The sequence below is a fragment of the Ambystoma mexicanum genome, chromosome 12 (genome assembly GCF_040938575.1).
Source record: "Ambystoma mexicanum isolate Mex_15411 chromosome 12, UKY_AmexF1_1, whole genome shotgun sequence".
NCBI lineage: Eukaryota > Metazoa > Chordata > Amphibia > Caudata > Ambystomatidae > Ambystoma > Ambystoma mexicanum.
Window position 1 is genome coordinate 490644183 of NC_090936.1, and position 22490 is coordinate 490666672.

The following is a 22490-nucleotide window of genomic DNA, read 5'->3' on the forward strand; positions in this document are numbered from 1 at the left end:
TGTATGATTGGCTGCTGAGTGTGTGCCAGCAGTGTGGATGAGAGACAGAATAGTATATCTGGGGACCTCTCACCACTGGTAATTGTTCAGAAGCGTTCAGAAGCGTTCTGGAGCTGAGTCTCCACTCTAAGAGTAACTGGAACTGCTGATCATCGACGTACAGCTGGAAGAAGACTTGCTGCTGTATTTGCTTCGACCGATCCGAAGGCTGCCGAAATCGTCGAAGACTGACCCGAGAGACGACCTGGTAAGGCGCCCTCTTCCCGTGCTCCGAGGGGGCATCGAGCACCGCTCCATCTTCGCCGAAGCGCCCTGGAAGACAGACCCTCGAAAGGCTGCCGACCCGAGACGGGACCGCCGAGGAGATCGAAGTGAATCACCCGGACATCGCCGCCGTCGAAGTCCATTGCCGTCGACCAGGGTTCGCAGGTCTGTGTAACCGCTGGAGGCCCGTCGAAGTTGTGTTGCCCAGCCCTGGGAACCACTTGACGCCGTGCCACCGACGACCGGAGCCGTCCGCTCCTTGCCTAAGAACATTTGAATCGAAGGACTCCCTCGTCCGCACCGTCGACCGCTTTATCCTGCCGGAGAAAGTCGAGGACGACCAACACGCCGAGGAGAAACCTGACGGTGGGTTTCCCGCCACCCGAAGACCACAAAGACTCGAACGACTCGACGCCCTTGCCGGGCCCCCGCCTCCACAATCTTTGCGGTCCAGAACAATTGTCGTCGAGGTGCCCCGCACGCCTCTGCCTTGCAGGACGCCAACGCTCCGTCATCGACGAGCACCGCTTGGATCGAAGCTGCCGCCTCATCGACGCCGTTCTACCCTGTTTGTTGTCGGACATTCGACGCCCCGTGTCTCCCGCTTGAAAGGGAAGGCATTCAAGAAGGGCCGTCGATTCCCCGACGCCGAACGCCGAGTTCCTCGACGCTTCTCGACGCCTCTCGACGATCCGGAACTCCTGCTTAAAAGGGGGTCGCTCAAGAAGGATCTGTCGACGCCTCTTCGAAGAACACGACTCCACCAGGTACATTGGGGGGGTAAAAACATTATAGGAGGGAATAAGACTTACAGAACAATATATGGACTGGGCTTGTGCTATATCTTTATTTTACAGGTTGGCCAGGTGGGGGGGGATCTCCACACAGAACTGTGTCTAGTGGTAGGGGCCAGTATTCTGCCTATTGCTCAACCATCTTATTTTCTCTCCTCTCTCTATTGCTGGTTTCACTCTATTGATCTGTGTGACATTGTTACAGTATTGTTGATGCACTTTAATGAGATCTAATACAAAGGGTGGTACCACTTTAGAATTGTATATATTTGCCATTGTTGATTTTCCTAAGTACAAAGTGAGTTATTATGATAAGTGTACATAACCTTGAATATTGATTATATAAAGACTGTGTTCTAACCAATACAGTGTGTGGACATTCCTTTGTGGGGGCTTGGGGACTACACTGTACTTAAGAACCAGCCTGCATCACCTCCTGAGAAGCTAGGCCTTGATTGCTCGACCATAGCTACCGAATAGAGAATCTAGGCGGGGGTCCTCTGTGCCTCTCCTCTACCATATAGAGAGCAGAAGCACAGACCACCCCCTACCAGTCCCCTCTCTTGACAAGCGTGAATCCTAGAAAAGGCCAGACACACACCGCAACTAACACTGGGAGACTCGAACATCTCCATTTATCAAGATCTATCCTCCCTCACACTGGCAATGAGAAAGTGCTTACCGATCACAAGAATGCTCAAGGACAAGGGTGTAGGATATCGCTGGAGCGATCCATTCTCATCTCACTTTTGAGTGGGAAGGAACTACAATGAAACTCATCTCAGAGAGGGATATCGCCAGCTGCACATCGGACTTACTGGGCACTCAGGGAGAAGGAATATCATCAGGTGAACGGAAGGATGAGGACAAAGAATGGCACATCAAGGGTCTGCGGCGAAAAAGGATCCAGAAAGTTTAGAAATATGAATACCTCCCCAGATATGGAACATTAACTTCTCCTCCCATCTACCCCGTCTGTCTACACAACACGCACCAGACGAAGAGATCACGGTAAGATCGTAGCTGGGCAATGGAGACGGTGACAACAATTACAAACCAGATACTGGGCACAACATTGTGCAATTCTGAAGAACGAGGGGTGTTGGAAAGGGGAAGGGAGAGACATAACAGACACGAAAATCACTGGTTATAATGGAGGTCCTCGGGGTGTGTTGATGGGGACCCGATGTAGGGCAGACACCAACATGATGACTAAAACCGGGGTCAGAACTCGTGCCTAGAAAATGTTTTTTTTGTAATATGAGCAACATGTTGAGGGCTCACTGTTAATATGGTTATATTAATAATAGGACCGCTTGTTAGGCGGTTCCCACTGGTGGTCCGGAACGACTGGGTGATGTTAACCTGGCCGGATCGGACGTCGAATGAAAGGGGGGTGGGGGGCAGGAGGGGGGAACGAGATAACAATTCAGAGTTTATGGACGAAGGGGCCATAAGGAAAGGGAACACACAATGGGACCACAAATTAACAGGATAGGGACCAGATGGGACAATTATTGACCCTCTCGGGGCTTATTATGACCCAACCTAATGTAAGGAACCAATCACAAGGCTACTCAGCACAACAGAGGCACTAAAACAGACATTTTGGTCATTCAAGCACACACCCAATGGTGAAGATGTCATCTACATTCCGAAATAAGCTACGCATATGCACACTTAATGTAAAGGGCCTGAACTCTCCCACAAAACGATCTATGGTGGCCAGGGAATTCAGGCGATCCAACATAGAAATTCTGTTTCTTCAAGAAACACGTTACCGAAGAGGAGAGGAGAAAGCGATCCCATGCCGTGAAGTAGGTCTCTCCTTCTGGAGCTCTGGAATCTCTAAAAAGGCGGGAGTGGGGATTCTAATTCGCAAATACCTCCGTATGACGACCCTTGGATCTTAGTCCGACACAGAGGGAAGGGCTCTGGTAGTTGTAGGAAACATTTGCGACAAAATTGTCACTTTCGCTACTCTCTATGCACCGAACCAAGGGCAGAAAAGATTCCTCCACAAAACTACCGAGAACGTTTTTAGCATGGCACAAGGGCACCCAGTTCTTGGAGGAGACTAACACGTGGATGAATAGCTCTTTGGATAGGCAAACTAAAACAGACGCACATAACCCACCAGTCACAAGAAGAGGATGAAATCAGAATAACCCTCGACCTATACGGCCTCACTGATAGTTGGCGCCACCTACACCCAGTAGACAGAGGTTTTACTTACGACTCCATCCCTCATGACACTCACATGTATTGATTACATCTTCTCCGAAGGCCTGTTACAAGTACTTCACATTCCAAACATACACCCTACTGCATGGTCAGATCATGATATGGTCTCTGTGGACATAGGTTGGAATGACCTCGCCCCCCGGAATACTAAATGGAGATGCAATGAATCCCTATGGTCCGACACAGTCTTCAGAGAAGACTTTGAGAATGAGATGAAACCATTTTTCACCACTAATGACACGGGCAAGGTTGGGAAGGTGTCCGTATGGGAGGCAGCCAAGGCTACATGGAGGGGGGTCCTCATTAAAGAAGGGGCTCGGGAAAAAAGGGACCGTGCCTTGTTGGAAAAGAATCTTAGGGAAAAGCTCTGTACGGTGGAGAAATTGGCACAGTCATCCCCATATAACAGATCCAAATACATTGCCGAAGCCAGAGAACTCAGGGAAGAATTGAGAATGTTAATTGTAGGCAAGGTAGCCCAAACCCTGCAATATCTAAAACAGAAATATTATGAAAAAGGCGATAAAGCAGATGCCCTCCTGGCGGCTCGTCTCCGAGTGCAGAAAGCAGAAAGATGGGTCGATTCCATAGAGAGGACAGATGGCACCCTTCTAGACACGATAGAAACATCCCCAGAGGGAATACAAGAAGCATTTGCCTCTTTCTATGAAGATTTGTATACATGCGACCCACCCCCTCCATCAGGGAGTATTGATACATACCATAAAGATGCTGGGCTCCTTGCACTCACATGCATGGAGGCCAAATCTCTAGATATTCCAGTCACGGAAGGGGAAGTTACTGACGCCATAAAGCGCTTAAAGACAGGGAAGGCCCCAGGGGAAGATGGTTTCACGCCCGGTTTTTACATAGAGTTCTCTACACTTCTTGCCCCTTTCTTGGTAACCCTGTTAAATCAATCACATCTTCGAAACGGGCCAAGCGCCCCCATCTTTTGCTCAGGCCCTCCTTGCCATCATTCCAAAGGAAGGCGAGACGCTAAACACTGTAGCTCTTATCGACCCATCTTCCTTCTCAACATCAATGCTAAAATATACGCAAGGGTTATTGCAGGCCAGCTTGAAATGCATCTACCCAGACTGATACGCTCTGTGCAAGTCGGCTTTGTCATCGGGAGACAAGGGACCGACACAATGAGAAAAACACTTGATCTGATACACGAAGCACAAGGAATGGGAGGAGACCCATCTCTTCTGTCCTTAGATGCCGAAAAGGCCTTTGACAGGGTGGCCTGGGACTTCCTGGAAAGAGAACTAGTCTGGAATGGGTTGGGACCAAAGCTTCGTCGTGCCATTAAGGCACTGTATATATCTCCCACAACGTCTGGGACAGTGAACGGAGGCTATTCTAGGTGGTTTCCTTTGGCGAGGGGAACAAGACAGGGTTGTCCACTGTCCACAATACTGTTTGTGCTGTCCTTCGAATCACTTGCACAGAAGCTAAGACATAATGACAGAGTTAAGGGAATCAAAGTAGGTGAACGATAATACAAACTGGGCCTCTATGCCGACGATATTCTCCTACACCTAACTGATCCCCTAAACTCAGTTCCAGCTGCACTATGTATAATTGAAGAATACGGCGAACTAGCTGGCCTCAAAATTAATACAGGAAAGTCAATCCTCCTCCCGATTGATAAAAGTAAAGATTATGAAGTGGAGCGATTCACTCCCCTAGGGGTGAAGGTCAGCCTCTCCACACTCAGATACCTGGGTATCAACGTCACCCGAGAACTTGAATCCCTATATCAAGCTAACTTCCCCCCCACTATCGCCCGCCCTTCAAAAAGATATAGAAAGGTGGTCCAGACTTACCATCTCCTGGATCGGCCGCCTAAACGCTATAAAAATGGTGATACTGCCCAAAATACTCTATCTGTTCCAAATGCTCCCCATTAGAATGCCCAAAGAATACTTCACCGACACCAGGAAATCCTTACTAGCCTTCCTATGGCAAAATCAAAAGCCTAGAGTCCCCAGATCCTTGCTCCAACTACAGAAAGACAATGCAGGGGTGGGCCTCACAGATATAGAAATCTATTACAGAGCGACCCAATTACGTGTACGGATTCCGCACGTCAGACAGCAGCTAGATCCACAATGGATTTTACAGAATAGCATTAAAGCTCACCCCATCATTGGAACGATATGGGCAGTGTGGACACCTGGCAAGAGAATGGAGGGAATTATGACCTGGCCCTCCCCTCTGGGAAACCTATGGGTACCAGGAACCCGAGAAGCGATCCTGGATCCCGGGAGCTTTCAAGCCTGGCATGAGGCTGGACTGGAAAGAGCTGGGCAACTGTGGAGGAACAACACTTTTATTACCATTCAAGAGCTTCAAGAAGCACTCTGCATAGGCCCACTCTCAGTGTCCCTATACTTGAGACGTAAGGGGGTTATGATACAGGTGATATGGAAGAGCCAACTACAAAGAGACCTCACCCCGTTCGAAAGAATCCTTGATACTTGCAGGAGCTCCAAAGGCCTAACAAGCGCAATGTACTCAACGCTGACTGAGGTCTGTATCACACCATCCCTCACACTGAAGAGCAAATGGGAAGCAGATATGGGTAGACAAATTTCACAAAAGCTATGGTTACAAAAATGTAGGAGAACAGCGTCCATATCCTGCCAATACAAACTACATGCCATTAAGCTAATATACAGATGGCAGTATGACCCACTTAGGTTGGCCAAAATGTATCAGGGAGTGAGCCCATGCTGTTGGAGGGGCTGTGGGAGAAAGGCTGATTATTGGCATATGTGGTGGGGATGCGAGGCGGTCCAAGCTTACTGGTCAGAAATTCTTAGTTGGATCAAAGAGTTAGTTGACGATGAAAGGGAGAAACGACCATTGTTGATCTTATATGGCCTAATCGAAACAGAGGAGACAACCACTAAAGTACCCAAAATGATACAAGGCCTACTGATGGCCGCACAGGCTTGTCTCACTATGGTGTGGAAGAGGGCTACGCTCCCTACCAAAACATAATGGATAGGTGTCTCCCGAAATATTTATAGAATGGACAACCTGACCGCAGCCCTTCACGGGGACCGCACCTCCGCTGAAAATGAATGGTCAGAATTCCGAGCCAAATACATCACATAGAAGAATGTGGGCGAAGCATCCCAAAAGTCATAGACATCCTATAAGACAGTTGACAATGTCTGAAAAATGAGAATCAAAATGTATCAATATGTACCTCTGCTCAGTGTTATAGTTCTAATGGTGGCCATTAAGTGAAAAAGTTGAATTATACCAACCTTTCCGTTGGTATTATGAGGAAAGGAGGGGGGGGGGACAGAAAGTAGACAGCTTTGTAAATGTTATTGAAAAAACTATATGCTTCAAAGTGATATCAAATGTCATGAGCAATGTTTTTCAAATTTTTCAAACAACCTTTTGTGGAAAACGTTTGAATTTGAATGTTGAAACCGCTACTTTAAAAACTAATAAAATTGAAATTTAAAAAAAAAAAAGAAAAGAAAAAAAATGCAAGCAGAAATCCCCAGGCTTACCATGAGCTACTTGGAGCCGTGGGTGGGGAGGAGAGGGTGTGGTTAATAAATTGAAAGGTCCCCTATAAGAGTGAAACGAAATACCACCACCAATTAAAATGGGCAATTGGACTACAAGGCAGGTATTCAATCCAATGTAAAGCATAAACAAGTACAAATCTTTCAGATTCGGTGTTGTGTGTGAAATTTTTTCCAATCAATAGATAGTGTCTAAAAATGAGCATGGTGGGCAGAGATTAAAATGATTTCCTAAATGTAATTCAGGAGGACAATCTATGCACATAGTCCTCAAACGATTAAAACCAGATTGGGTTCAGGAAGTGCAGGGGCTAAATGGCCTTGAATCCACCAATTTAAACAGCATATAAAATGTGTTTAGTAGCAGTTACCTCAGAAGATGCTTCCTACCCTTATTGGCAAGACAAAAGATTGGTTTCTGGCTACATACCTCATAGTTCTGAGCGAGGTACATCCCCACAACATTGCCAAATGCAAATCCGAGCTGCAGAGAATGAAAACAAGCAGTAGATTACTGAACAGCTTAGCTTTCCTTCAAGTATTTTCATTCCTATTATAGCAAAATAATAAATAAAGTGCAGTTACATTTCCACAATTACTTTTTTCTCCCACCATTAAAATGAAAAAAAACATTATGAAAAATTAAAAACAATCGGAAAATTAAAAACAATCTACTGTCAAAAGAGAAATTATAGCGTGCCTCCTATTGCAATAAATATATGTATATTGGCCTACGCCAAGCTGCTCGAAAGTCGCTTGCGAAAGAATCCGTGTAGCACGGTCCTGACCTTAAATCAATGTAAGCCGCCATTTTAGGCCAATCTGCCATTTTTGGATTCACTTTGTAAAAGTCACCCTGTGAGTTAAAATGGTGGACAATGTCATTCAGGAATATAACATGGCCGTCTTGACCTCTGTACATAGCTAATATGTAACTTGCCTGCAGGCCACTTGTTGAGGTCGTGAACTGAGACCTTGTCCTTTGTTGACGTGTGTGTAAAAGGATTACTCGTGCAATAAAACTAAACCATTAGCATATGTTGAGACAATGTATTCAAATACTGAACGTAGAAACACTTGTTTAACTACATTGTATTAATGTTTGAGCATGCCTACATGGAAAATCCTAGAATACACAGTTGCTGTATAGGCTTGTTGATACATGTATTAAAGGCAAACCAGTTATATGCGGTCATTCGAGACTTGGCACGAACCCTAGATCGGTGATGTATTAAATGGAATATTAACCCGAAGTGGGGCTGGACATTTTGCCCACCAAGTGTATAAAAAGCTAATGCATTCTAATGTGCAGCGTCTCTCATTGAACACACTGAACCACGCTGGAGTTTGTTGTGTTGTACTGAGGGCCGATAGCTATTTGATTTTTGCTCTGTTTTTGTAACTGGATTCAGTATAAAATAAAGTACTTTGTATATTACTTTGTAACCCGTGTTCGGTGTATTTCCTTTTGGGGTACTCAGCCTCGATATTTTGATTTTGTTTTCACACTACTTTAATGCATCCTCCTTTTGGTTCCCTGTGTAGCCCGTTTAGTATGACTTATTGTATGACTTGGTTATAAAATAACCGTTTCTGTCCTGTTAACTACCACCCTAGCTCCATTATCCCCTTCATGGGCAACTTCTTGAAGGTGCTGGCCATCTCCCAGCTTATCCACCACACTGAATGTGTTGGTTGTATCAACGACCACGTCTGGCTTCAGAGTTGCCAGAAGCACGGAAACTGCACTCCTGACACCCAGGAAGACTTGCTTTCTAATCTTGATTCCAACTCTAATTCCATGCCCCTCTCCGACTCTTGGACTGGCTACCTGGAACCATCAGATTTTATAGGACACCAGGCCCTCCTCGACCAGTCTACCACCGACACCCCTACACCCACTAAACCTGCACTTGCCCTTACGGGCTCCCTCCCCCTGCACTTGCTTGGCTGGGCAGCTCCCCTTGAGCCCTTCCAGTCCTCGCACTTGGCTCATGGACCACCTTCTTCCCCTGCACCTTATGCATTACCCTGGCCAGGGCAATTTCTAGCCAACTTGTTGCCCAGAGCGAATATCAGACTGCACCTGCCGCCCCATCCCCTCTCCCCTGACTAGCACACTACACATCTGTGTCGTGCGACAAAACCCCTCCTCAATATGAATAAATAATTGCTTCATAAATGAAGCTGGTTTGATTACATTGTAATTCAAGTACTTTACAGAAGAATTCCACTGTGAAAACACAGCTGTTGCTTCCCAAGTAAATGGTTTTTCTGTCACCTGCTCTTAGGAAAGGCCTTGCCTCAATACAAACTGTCTGTACTGGCACACTGAGGTGTGACCAGCCTACCGGGGTCGCAGGGCCCACTGGCCACTGGCCCTGTGTTGCAGGCGTTTGCACCACCTCACTTGTATTTCGCAAGGGGAAATACTATACTAACCATATGAATTATTTTCTGATATAAGGTAATCTTTCCAAGATGGACAGTCTGGTACACTTATTGTACGCTTTCAAAATACCTCTACAAGACTGGGAAGGGGAACAAAGGCACCAATGGGGATTCCTGTATGCTTTGCATTAAATTCCAGAGCATTTCAGGACTACGACAGTGTTCGGAGATCTCTACATTTGATAAACAAGTCGGTGATAAAAGGATTGTATGCGTGAATCTCTAAATTCATAACCAATGCATGGCTTGGTGCTCACATCCCGGTTCACAATACACACCCTAACATTAAAATGTTTGTAATGCATGCTCATTTGGACAGCTTAAGTTTTTGGATGGGAGTATAAAATGGCTGCAACATTAGCCACTCAAATGGGGAACAAGGGCTCTTTTGCTTCTTGTTTCTGGAGAATTTTAGATGAGGAAGGGCTCTGTCTCAGTGTGAGCATGACCAACTCCAATACAGAAACATCTTTAGGGAATTATATCTACAGACAGCACAGAATACCGTACAAGAGACCCAATATACAATGCACAGAAAGGATTGTACCTCTTACAAGCTTTAGCCTGACCAGTATTAAGCTGATGAAGTGTTTTAAACAAAGCCCGCTTCAAATGCATGACAAAGGGTCCACAGGTCCTCAGCCACTACCTCCTCACTATTACGCAGGTCTCAGGGGTTATTTCTGCAAAAAAAGACAAGGCCCATGCTCCATCTAACAGAGCTGGCATTAGTATTTCTTATTATTGCTGGCATGCTGCTAGTGAAAATCATGATGTGGCAGTGTAGAAAGGGTGTTTGGCCTAGAGGCTGTAGAATTTGAGGCAACTTCTTTGATTGCTTTATGTGTTTAAGTGGAGGCACATTATGGCATGCTCGCCAGAGCCACATACACAAAACATTCCAGTGTGCTATTGTATTGACATTAGACACATCAGACAAAAACAACAGGTACATGCGCTGTTGCATAGGGGAGCACCACAGACGGCAATAACCAACAGGGTGGCGACATTGCTGCAAACAGATCACTGCATTGATTTGCCATGGACTACTGTCTGCATGGTGACACAATGAACTCTGCTTTCCTAATCAAGGTGCCAAGTCACACTGAGGTGAGAAATGTGTCTGGTGAAAAGATTTTATCAGACCATGGGTCACCAATGCTGTAGCAAAAACTACTGAAACGTATTTCACTCTTTCATATGATGCTTAATGGAACAAATGATAATTGTTAGACTTCCATCTAAAAAGATGGGCAATGATCCTTTATGGTTTTGCTTGTGGCTTTTTTTTAATTTCCAAAAGTTCATTTTAGTTGAGGAAGCAGAATTCCCAACAATTGCCAATGCATTTCGGACCTAACATAATGGTCCTTCATCAGGGCGAATTCTACAGTACAAAAAAAGACAAAAGAACAAAAAAATAGTTTAGTTAGTAATAAGGTTTGACCATTCTTACAACAACTATTTCCAAAAGGACATGCTGCTCGAGTTCAATATGGTACACTTGAAATGAATGCCAATTACCTATGATTAGATGAACCTTTGTTACAAGTCTTTATGCGGTATAAAGCCGCTCCAAAACATTCACAACTTGAGGGCCGACTCGATTCCTATTCAGGCAATCCACAATTCAACATTTATGTTCACCTATGATCCTAATGCATGTTTCACTGACGCTCTCGGTCTGCAAAATATACGGATAAGTAGTGTGTTGCCCATGTAACCATTAATCAGGAAAATGCATTGCTTATATTTTATTACATCTGGTTGCCACGCTCCTTTCAAACAAACAAAATGCATTCTGGGATTTCGAGTATTTAGGTATATATGTATATTTGTGACTCACTGAGACATCAATGATAGATCAGAGAACCATTACGTCTCTACGGGTCAGTCAATCACGCTATTTATCAACAATACTACCCAAAATGTCTACCTTGTTAACAAAGAGCCCCAGGTTGAGCCGTAACATAAGGTCTTCATAGTTCATAACTGGCCTTCATATGTTCTGATCAAAGTTTGAGATCAGTCCAGATTTAGTAATATTGTTATTCATGCACAATCACAGGTTGTTTATGTACAAGTACCATCTCTTCATCCTTATTTCATAGATGAGATCAGGAAGTCTGACAACAATCTAACACACTCCTAATCCTTCATTAGATTAGAACAGACTGACTGTACCAATACCTTAAACAATATCAAGTATATATGATTATTTGTGAATATGATTAATAAAAAACATTGTAAATCCAGTTCATATAATCCTGAAGGGGATACTGTATCTAGCCTCTCAATCCAGTATGCCTCTCGTCGTTCAAGTTTCTTTGTCACACCGGTACTGATGTTCATAGTTTCTATGACTTCCAAGATCTGGAAATGCATTTGCAAAACTTGATGTTTGGCTTCATTAAAATGTCTGGCAACTGGCGAGTACTGGTTGCGAGTTCTTATATTGGATTTGTGCTCATTCCATCGCAATCTGTCTTTCCTGCTGGTTTGTCCGATGTATAGCAGTCCACACGGACATTTGGTACAGTAAACTACTCCCTCTGTGATACAAGTTGAGTAATTCTTAATCCTTATCTTTTCTCCTGTTCTGGTGTGTGTAACTGTTTTACCTTTTATAATGTTATTGCAGTTACTACATTACATGCAGGGGAAAGTTCCTTGTTTTTTTAAAAATGGATCTTCTACTCATCTTGGGTTTGTGGTCTTCACAAGTAAATCTCTCAGATTTCTACTCCGTTGATTGGCAAAAACAGGTTTCTCCTGGAATAGGCTTTAAAGTTTGCCATCACAAGTTAGTATCGGCCAATGTTTAAGTATAATTTTTTTGATTTTCGATGAGTATACACTGCATTTACTTACAAATACTAGTGAATTCTCTTCCTTGGTTATGCTTTTGGCCATCAACAGACTGGTTCTTTCTTTTGATGCTGTTTTCTCTGAAGTGGTTAGGAGTTCGTCCTCTTTGTACCCTTGCATCTTGAATTTGTTCAACATCTCCTTTTCCCGTTCATATTTGCAGTATGTGTTGGTGATACTTTTTATGCGTAGCAACTGGCTGTATGGTAGTCTCTTTATTGTAGCTAGAGGACAAAAGCTCATTCTAAATTTAAGATTGTTCTTATCTGTTGTTTTGTGATATATGTTGGTGCCCTGGAGGTTACTAAGACGTCCAAGAAATGACCACTTGGTTGGCCAATTTCATGCATGAATTGTATCCCGTGGTCAATCATATTGATGTATGTTAGAAATGAGCTTAGGGTCTCTTGTGTGTTGTTCCAGATCAGAAAGATATCTTCTATATACCTCCCCCAATGTTTTATGTATCAATGCCATACAGCGTGTCTGATGATATGCTCATCTTCAAATTTCAGCATAAAGGAGTTTGCATCTGCAGGTGCCATTGTGGCCCCCATTGCTGTGCCACTAATTTGAGAATAGTACAGTTTCTCATATTGAAAATAGGCCTTTTGTGCAATACATTTCAATAACATCATAATCCATTCCTTTGAAGCGCCCATTTCCTTTGAAGTAGCAGCCATTCTACTGCTTGTTGTCCTAAGCAGTGTGGGATTGATGTATATAGACTGTTGACATTGATAGTCACTAGGTTTTTTCATTTATCCATTCATAGGTGCCATCTGGTGTGTGCTGGTTTAAAAGACCTTTGATACCCTCTCCGCGGCAGGGGCCTCCCTCTGGAACAGCCTTTCTGCCTCCCTGAAACTTGAGGAGAACCATCTACGGTTCCGGAAGCACCTCAAAACCTTCCTCTTTGCTTCTGCTTTCTCTCTCCCCTGCTAATTCTTCGCTGAATCTGCACCGAATCTGCAACTGGGCCACTCTCGCCGACCTCAGTCCTGGGCCCAGCCACTCTGCACTTGCACTGCCTCGCTGGCAACCCCTGCACTGCGGGACTGTCTCTGTATACCTACAGCCCCCGTTCCCAGCACTTGTCTGCACTTACCACCAGCTGGCCCTATTCATTTTATTATATATACTTACCTTGTACTGCACTTGCCCCCTCCCCTCCCCTTGCGCTTTCTCCCTTCCCCCTTCCCCTGCACTTGCGCGATCTGAATGACACCTGGCCTAGTAGGATCGTTGTCGATCTTCCCCCGTTTCCCCCTCCCTGCCTCGTCGCGCCTTGAAACGCTTGTGTATAGGCGAGTTACAAACGCCATATCATATATCATATCATGCTGAGCGGATGCCTTTAGTCCCATGTCCCAAAGCAGCCACTAGAATACTTAAGCAAGAACATGACAGTAAACCTTCCCAGGGATACGCCATATGCAACTAAAAATTAATATAGAAAAATAAACCTTTTGGTGTGTGAAATAAAGAGACATGGAAGTAAGGAAATTAGTTTAAAACATATTCTGTGTGGCACATGAATTCTCTTTGCGCTCAGAAGCAGCTCTTTCGGTAGGCTCCTTACTGCGCCCTCCTCCTGAGCTATTAAGCTCTGCACCCGGGCTGTCGCCCGCTCTGCCCCCAGCTCTGTCCACCATGCCGCTCCTGGCACTCTTAAACCATGGGCCCTTCTGCCTTGACCGGCACTCCCCCCCTCTGCTCTCCCACGCTTCTTGTTACTGCAATTGCACAATCTGAATGTCAGAAGGGCTAGTAGGAGCGCTTCTTTTTCTCCCATCCCTGTTCCGCCCCCCCTTGCCTTGTTGCGCCTTGAAACAGTGTATAGGTGCATTATAAATGCCCAAATAAACATGAATTCCATTTGTCAGACCGTAGAATCAGTAAAGGGTAAACAAGCATCCCTATATGCATGTACCCAGTCACTGTAAAAGCATATTTTTCAAATGCCATTGTATCCCAAAAAAAGTTTGCATTCTTTCTTGCTCTATGACGACACGTGTATATTATTTCAAAATGGAAGGATACCTTTACTTTATTGCTTTGCACTAGATCTAAATTTATCATTGGGACCCTGCATCAAACAGTCAAAGGCGAAACAAAGTTAATAGCAATGTTATGTTCGTGAAATTTAACTGACAATGCTGACATTTGCAAAGTCACCAGGCACTCGGGCGGATCTGAGTTGGTGGGGAAGAGAGGGAAAATGCAAGATAGTTTTGCTGCTGTGTTGAATTAAACGGGTCCTATGGCAACTGTTTTTAGGGGGTCTGTGCTGAGGGCACAGTGGCATTTGCAACCTGTTCAGTGTCTTGTATGCCCATGATGCCTTCTATGCCCATGATGCCAAGCACCTTCCTCTGGACACTTTATAAGTAGAATGAGTTGGGCTATACAGCAGATTGTTATTGTTCCCCTAAACTAGTGATAAGGAATACAGAGGATTCACGGCTAGGATTTGGAGCAACATAACTATTGCCCCTGTTTCACTGACGATTATGTCCCTCATTGCTGCGTTCATTCTACACTATCCCATGGATTATAATGCAACATGTCACCCCAGAAGCCACCATCATGATCACGATCGGAAGCTGCGAGTGAATCAGAGTTGCTACTTCTCCGTCAGCAGCCACCTAAAGAAGAACCAACAGGTCCCCACGTTCCGTGATGAATTTATCAAGAACCCATTCGCAGAAATTCTTCATTGCAGGGTCATTCCGCATTACACGTGCAGCACATCTACCATATGTGATGGTCTACAGAAGAGGCCAGACTCTGGAATATGGAATATGGATTGAAACATGGAATATTGTTCCATCATGGATAAAATTGGAAGGACACAATTCTATGCTAAATCTCAGTTTTTTGACCACGAGACCTACGTAATTTACCCTCAGACATTTGAAGGTATTTAACTAGGCTCTTGCAGAAAAAAAATCAAAGGCAGATTAGCTATGCAGTGCAGTCTGAAACTTTTTTGTTGATAAAAACACGAAAAATTAAATCTAAAATGTGAGATCCTGTCTATTACTAAACGCATTCAAAAAATGAGAATGGGGCAAATGTCATTACAGCTGGAATTTTACTTGTCAACATATTTTAACTGGTCACATTTTACCTCGAAGTTATATGCATCACTTTCACTCGATTCAAAAACAGGACTACAGTATTCAACAGAGAAAGAGAGAACATTTCTCAAAGTGGTTGAGACTTCATTAAGATGGACTCAGCCCTCCAGATAAGGTGCATATTGTGCCTTTTTACACATGAAATTATAGCAAATACGGAAAATTTCATTTAAAACTGCGTACAGTTTACGCAAGGTTTTCACCGTATTTATTAATTAAAAAACTTCCTATTTGCTCCACTAGATGGCACTGCAGGCTACATCATTAACACTCCAGCCCGGCTTCCTTAGACTTTTATGGGTGCCTCTTCTAGTTGGTAGTTACATATTTACAACAGCCGCAAGTCTGGAGAACAAAGCGCCTGAGGGGGAGGAGGGTGATGACCCAGCTCCATGTCACACAGGGCAGCCACAGAGCATCCCACAAGTCAAATCAAGGCCCCACCCATATTCCATCGATCGTGTTTAAATCATCGCCAAGTCAAATCAGGAGCTCATCACCAAGACCAACGAGCGAGAGATTAGTTTCATAAATGCGTGGACACGTATACTCACGCTTACAGTTAAATCCAGATATTATATTTGCCAGCCCTATTAACAGCATTTACCCCAACGCAAAACTGAAAAACATTGCATTTGATGCTAATTGGGCTTTAAACTGCACACCACCTTCTCCGTCTCAAACATTATTAGCAATTTTTAGTGCCTGGTTTACAATGAGTTTTTCAATGGTTCCCCTTGAAAAGCACTTTGTAAATCAGGACACCTTTTTGTCTTTCTGTGGTCTCTGTTTTGAGTACTGAAGATGTAAAATGTGTGTGTTCTTTGTGCTTTTTTTCCTCTCGATTTCCTGCTATTTGACGTTAGCTATTTTTAGCAGTGCATTCAAGGCCTCAACATCAGAACATTGTCCAAAACACAAGCAGAGTTACATTTTTTTAAATTGTGTGCGTTTTGCTACTGGGGTTTCATATTTTCAGGCTGAACTCAGGTGTGTTCTTAGAGTCACAATTAAAGGGTGTCGCTTTTTATTAAACACCCTTTTATGTGCATTACTTTCCAAGTGCATCAAAGCAAAAAGTTCAAGCAACTTTTTTTCCCCCTTTCAGAACTGAACAGGAAAACTGTCAAGGCTCATTAAAAATAATGGCGTCTGATATTAAATATACCTGAAAAACGAACTAGGGGTACTCTGCAAGCTGTCGACTTCCTTTTAAAATAGCTGCAAATACTGGCGAAGGACAGTGTTTTGTGTTTCTCCCAAAATCATGTTTAAAATCGAAAAGTTCACACAAGTAGGGCTTTGTTTAATGTGCAATAAAAGTCCAGAAATGTATTCTTATAAGAATCAGTTGGGAAATAGTTTTGGATCAATTTCCAACTAAAGAAGTGGGTTTATTGAAAACGTCACTGGCATCTTGTTTATGGACTTTTTCCACTGGGGGCAGTGGGCCGTTTTATCTGCCGCATTGAGTAGTATTCCCTGTACTGCGCCTTGAATGGGTGGTCGAGGGCAAATTAGGCACGAGAGCCATTTGTAGATGGGCTGCAATGTCAGACACGTCTAATGACCCTCGCGCGAAATGGGCGGCGCCAAATTTGTTTCTGCGCCAATCTGGCTGTGCCGAAAGGGGCGCTGCGGCCAAATTGATGCGCCAAAACGGCCAGGGCCAAATAGTATGTGGCATACCGCCCAAAAACAGTGCAACAATTCCCCAGTGGTGGCGGCTAGTTGCGTAGGGCGGGAGTGCCGTCACCCCCTCCCTCGTTGAGCACAGCAGCACAGATGGGCAGGCTGAGGCAGCATGCAGGTGCACAGCCATTCAATGCTAGAATAATTACTTGTCCTCATTACTCCTCTTTACTACACTGCTCCCGTCTTAACTACTTCAAGCTCTCCCCTGCACTTCTCATAATATCTGTGCCTTTCTTTGCCCTTCATGTGTCTCTTACCTGCACCTTTCCTCTCGCTGATATCCCCTTCCAATCCAATCCAATCGTTTTCTGAAATAGGCTAATTTCTGCATCTCGCCCTTCTTCCTCCCACATCTCACCTACCCTCTGGTGAGTTAAGAAAAGATCAATGGATCGCAGTTTGCCTTTCACCTTCCCTGCTTTACCTATAACCCGATTTTAGACATGCCCGTCTACTCGGTGTGCAGATCTGGATATCACTATGCTGAGTTTGGTGCCCTACCAAAGCTTAAACAATGGCATCAGTAATGAATTATTCTCTCACAGGGAGTGCACATCCAGTGTAGTGTAGCTGCCTAAAATCTGTCTTGGGTTTATACATACTCTATGTATCGCAACATTTTAATCCTCCTTTAATATCTGAAAGTCGTTTTGCTCTATCTGTTCTCTTTTTTGCATTATCAACAGTACCCACTAGTATGCTTGGGCAACTGTAGGGGCAGCTGACGGTGCCAGTATGTACGTGCGTGCGTGCGTGCGTGCGTGCGTGCGTGCGTGCGTGCGTGTGTTGGGGGTAGATGAACAAGTTACTTTCTTACCTGGTAACGTTCTTTCGATGGGATGGTCCGACGACGTATTCCATATCTATGACATGTAATCACCACAGCTGTGCTGCTTGGGAAACTTTTTTCTGCGTCCTGCGTCAATGATGTCGATGCGCCGTCGTCGAGGACCTCCTCCGACGTCATCCGATGTGATAAGTAGGACGCACGACGCCCGTAGCCTCAGTTGTAGTTTTTTCCCCCAGAACGTGTGACATAAGTCAACTGCCAGTCAGACACAAGCCTTGCGGAACGTAAGCTGCAATCGCAAAAGAAATTCTGCAGCGGGGAAGGCAGGGCGGGAGCGATATGGAATACGTCGTCGGACCATCCCATCGAAAGAACGTTACCAGGTAAGAAAGTAACTTGTTCTTCGAGGGGATTGGGTCCTCCGACGTATTCCATATCTATGACAGACTCCCAAAGCAGTACCAGAGCAAGGAGGAGGGAAAGAATTTAGAATCAAAATTTAGAATAGCCAATCAAATAGCAGAGCAAAGGACCGCCTTGCCAAAGGCCAGATCCTGCCCTCGGATGGAATCGAGGGAATAGTGACGTACAAATGTATGTACTGAAGCCCAGGTGGCTGCATCACAGATGTTGCGAATAGGAACACCCCTCTGCAGTGCAGTAGATGCAGCCACACCCCTGGTAGAATGGGCCCGCAAGCCAGCCGGTGGGTCCTTACCCGCCAAACGGTAACACTCCGAGATGGCTAAAACAATCCAGCGAGACAAAGTCTGTTTCGTCACAGCTTGCCCCAAACGCTTCCCAGCGTAACCAATAAAGAGTTGATCGTCCACTCTGACCCGGGACATGCGTGAAACATAAAAGCTTAAAGCTCTCCTAGGATCAAGCCTATGGAGCCTCTCCTCTTCCTTACCAGGATGCGGAGGAGGATAGAATGCCGGAAGAACAACCTTCTGGGCCAAATGAAATTCCGACACTACCTTCGGAAGAAAAGAAGGACGAACACGAAGGACAACCCTGTCCTTGTGAAATACAGTGAAGGGAGGCTTAACTGAAAGTGCCTGTAACTCACTCACTCTGCGAGCGGAAGTAACCGCAACCAAAAACACAGTTTTCAGAGTTAACAGCCTCAAACGGCAAGAATGTAAAGGCTCAAACGGAGCACCCATAAGAAACCTAAGAACAAGGTTTAAATCCCAACCAGGCACCAGGAAAGGTGACGGAGGGAACACATTAGTGAGCCCTTTCAGAAACTGTGAAATTAAAGGGATTTTAAAGTAAGAACACTCTTCAGACGAGCGCTTAAAGACGGACAGCGCCGCCAGGTAACCTTTAATGGTACCCACTTGCAAGCCCCTGTGGGCCAAAGAAAGTAAAAAGGACAGAACCATGGGGATGTCACATGCAAAAGGATCCACATTCTGAACTCTGCACCAGTCGCAGAACTTACGCCAACGGCAACGGTACAAAGACTTTGTTGCTGGCCTCCGGGCCGAAAGCAACACCTCCATCACGTCTTCAGGGAGGTCCCAATCCTTATACCTCAACCTCTCAGAAGCCAAGCGTGAAGGTTGAGGGATCTGACCTCTGGATGGAGAACCTGACCCCCCTCCCGTGAGAGCAGATCGTCTCGGTAGGGAAGACGACGTGGAGGGCAGATGGACAAGTCGAGAAGGTCCGGGTACCACGTCCTCCGAGCCCACGCCGGAGCAATGAGGATCATCCGGGAACCGAACTTCCGTAACCTCCGCAGCACTTGCGGGATGACGGGGACTGGAGGAAACGCGTACAGCAGCGGGAATGACCACTCCACCACGAACGCGTCTCCTAAGGCTCCTTTTGGAGGAAATTCCCGCGAGCAAAACCTTTCGCACTTCCGGTTGACACTGGAGGCGAAGAGATCCACTTGAGGGGACCCCCAAAGGGCGAAGATCTCCAGGAGAATCTCCTGAGCCAACTCCCACTCGTGAGAGATCGCGCTCTGCCTGCTCAGAGCGTCCGCCGTCACGTTTTGGACTCCGGCCAGATGAACTGCCGAGATCGAAACTTCCTGCTGGATGGCCCAGAACTCGAGCTGCATCGCCTCCCTGCACAGAGGAAGTGACCCTGCCCCCCCCCTTTTTGTTGAGGTAGTCCATGGCCACTGTGTTGTCCGTCAGGATCAGGACATTCTTCCCTCGCACAGACGGCAGAAAAGCCTTCAGGGCTAGCCTGACGGCCCTCAGCTCCAACAGATTGATATGGAGTCCGGACTCCGACGGAGACCAACGACCGCTGACTGTCAGCCCGTTGGGATGAGCTCCCCACCCCGTGAGGGATGCATCCGTCACGATCGTCACCTCGGCCAGGGAAGCCAAAATGGAGCCCCCTTCATCAAGTTGCCTTCGACGGCCCACCACAGAAGGTCCCGGGCGACCGAGGACGGCACCTGAATCGAGTCCGACATCCTGCCGGAGGACTGCGACCATTGCGTCTTGAGTGCCCACTGCAAAGATCTCATCCGCAGGCGAGCCTCTGGCACCAGAAGAATGCAGGATGCCATGAGGCCGAGCAACCTCAAGAACTTGAACGCTGGGAGCGTCTGGGCATGCTGAAACTTGTGCACCATCTGCTGAATGTGAAGAGCCCTCACCTGGGGAGGAAAACACTGCCCCAGGGAAGTGTCGAGCACTGCTCCGATGTACTGGAGCCGCTGTGTTGGCGTCAAATGGGACTTCTTTAAATTGAGGGAGAAGCCCAGCCTGTGAAGGGAGCGACAGGTGACCGATAGATGATCCAGGACTTGCTCGGGAGAGCTCCCCCTGATCAACCAATCGTCCAGGTAGGGGTAGACGTGAATCCCCCCTTGCCTGAGATGCGTTGCCACCACCACCATGAGCTTGGTGAAAACCCTCGGGGCGGAGGTCAATCCGAACGGCAGGACCCGAAACTGAAAGTGCGAGTCGCCAACCGCGAACCTCAGGTACTTCTTGTGCTTGGGATGGATCGGCACATGGAAGTAAGCATCCTTGAGGTCGAGTGACACCAACCAGTCCTGAAGCTGAAGGGCCTGGAGGACTTGAGAGAGTAACCATCTTGAACTTGTCCTTCCTGAGGAGTTTGTTCAAACCGCGCAGGTCCATGATGGGTCTCAATCCCCCGTCTTTCTTGGAAATCAAAAAATAAAGGGAATACCATCCCTTGTTCCTCTCCGCTACAGGCACCAGTTCTATGGCGCCTTTCTCCAGCAGGGCTTGAGTTTCCTGCGCAAGGAGCGGATCCGGACACCGCAAAGAGAGGTTCCCCGGTGGATTGTCGTGAGGCCTGTGCCGAAAGGGAAGACAGTAGCCGTGGGTTATGATCTCCAGAACCCACACATCTGAAGTAATGGCTTGCCACTCTACAAGATGCTGCGCCAGCCTTCCCCCAACCGGCGAACCATGGGACATGGCCTCATGACTGAGTGGGAGCGGCTGCGGCGTTACCTGAGGGCAAAGAGGCAACTGCCCGAGCAGCCTTGGCACCACGGGTACCCTGTCGTCCACCTCTGGTACCCCTGCGTTGGCCTCTTTGACTGCCAGCTCCTCTCGCTTTACTGAAGGACGAGTAATAGCGAAAGGAACCACCCCTCCACTGCTGTCCCCTAGGACGAAAAGGCAGAGGTTGGCGAACTGCAGCGCCCAACGACTTCGCTGCAGCTTTCGAGGTCTGCAACCTCTCAAGGCTCTCGTCAGCCTTGCTGCCAAAAAGGTGCTCACGGACAAAGGGCATGTTGAGGAGCCGGGACTGCACATCCGGAGCAAACCCCGACTTCCGCAACCACGCAAACCTGCGTATCACGGTGCTCGCCGCCATGGACCTACTGACGCATTCAGCTAAGTCCAAACCCGACTGAACGGACTCACACATGGCATCCTTACCATCCTGGACCATAGCAAGGAAACCATCCCGTTCGTCCCCTTCGGGAATATGTTCAGCCGCTAACGCAACACAGTTCCACAGAGTGTGCGTGAAACGCGACAAGGCACAAATGGAGTTGGCCGCCTGAAGCGCCATACCACCAGAAGAAAACACTTTCTTCGCCCAGCCATCAAAACGTTTGTCGTCCCTATCAGGAGGGATGGTAGGGTACGACGCCTGCTTCGCCGGGGCCATGGCCGCCTGCACCACCAAACTCTCCGGAGTGGGGTGCCTGGTCAAGTAGCAGGGGTCGCCACTGGCTGGACGGTATTTTCGCGACAAGGATCTGCCCACCGCCGGGAGACTCTCCGGAGCAGTCCAAGCCGCCGCCGCCCTTCTCTGTAAAGCCATATGGAACGACAGAACCGGGTCAGTTGGGGGACCAACATCAAGGATGTCCGTCAGATCATCCTGCACAAACTCCCCTGGGGGAGCAGACCATCCCAAGTACTCAGAAACGCTAGCCATAAGGCGCCGGTACGAGGAATCAGCATGAGAGCCAGGCTCAGGCCTACAAAACTCCACCTCCGGAGAGGTGTCCAGTCCACTGGCATCATGCAGTGACTGTCTCAACTCGTCAAACTGACTATGGCCCGAGACAATTTCATCCGGAACCTGACTAGGAACCAGGCCATCAGAATCCTCATCCGCCTCTGAAATATAGTCCAGGTGGCGAAAAAAGAAGGCACCCTAGAGTGCTTGCTCTTAACCAGAGCCTTCCTAGGGGGTCCACCCGTGCCAC

At 46.6% G+C, this 22490-nt stretch overlaps 1 long non-coding RNA gene across 1 annotated transcript in view; it reads right to left on the reverse strand.

The window, feature by feature from the left end:
* Positions 1-22490, reverse strand: part of LOC138513697 (uncharacterized) — a 118440-nt gene that overhangs the window by 5218 nt on the left and 90732 nt on the right. Inside the window, exon 3 of the long non-coding RNA XR_011281796.1 lies at positions 7293-7346. This is a non-coding gene — a long non-coding RNA (uncharacterized lncRNA). The remainder of the gene's footprint in view (positions 1-7292; positions 7347-22490) is intronic.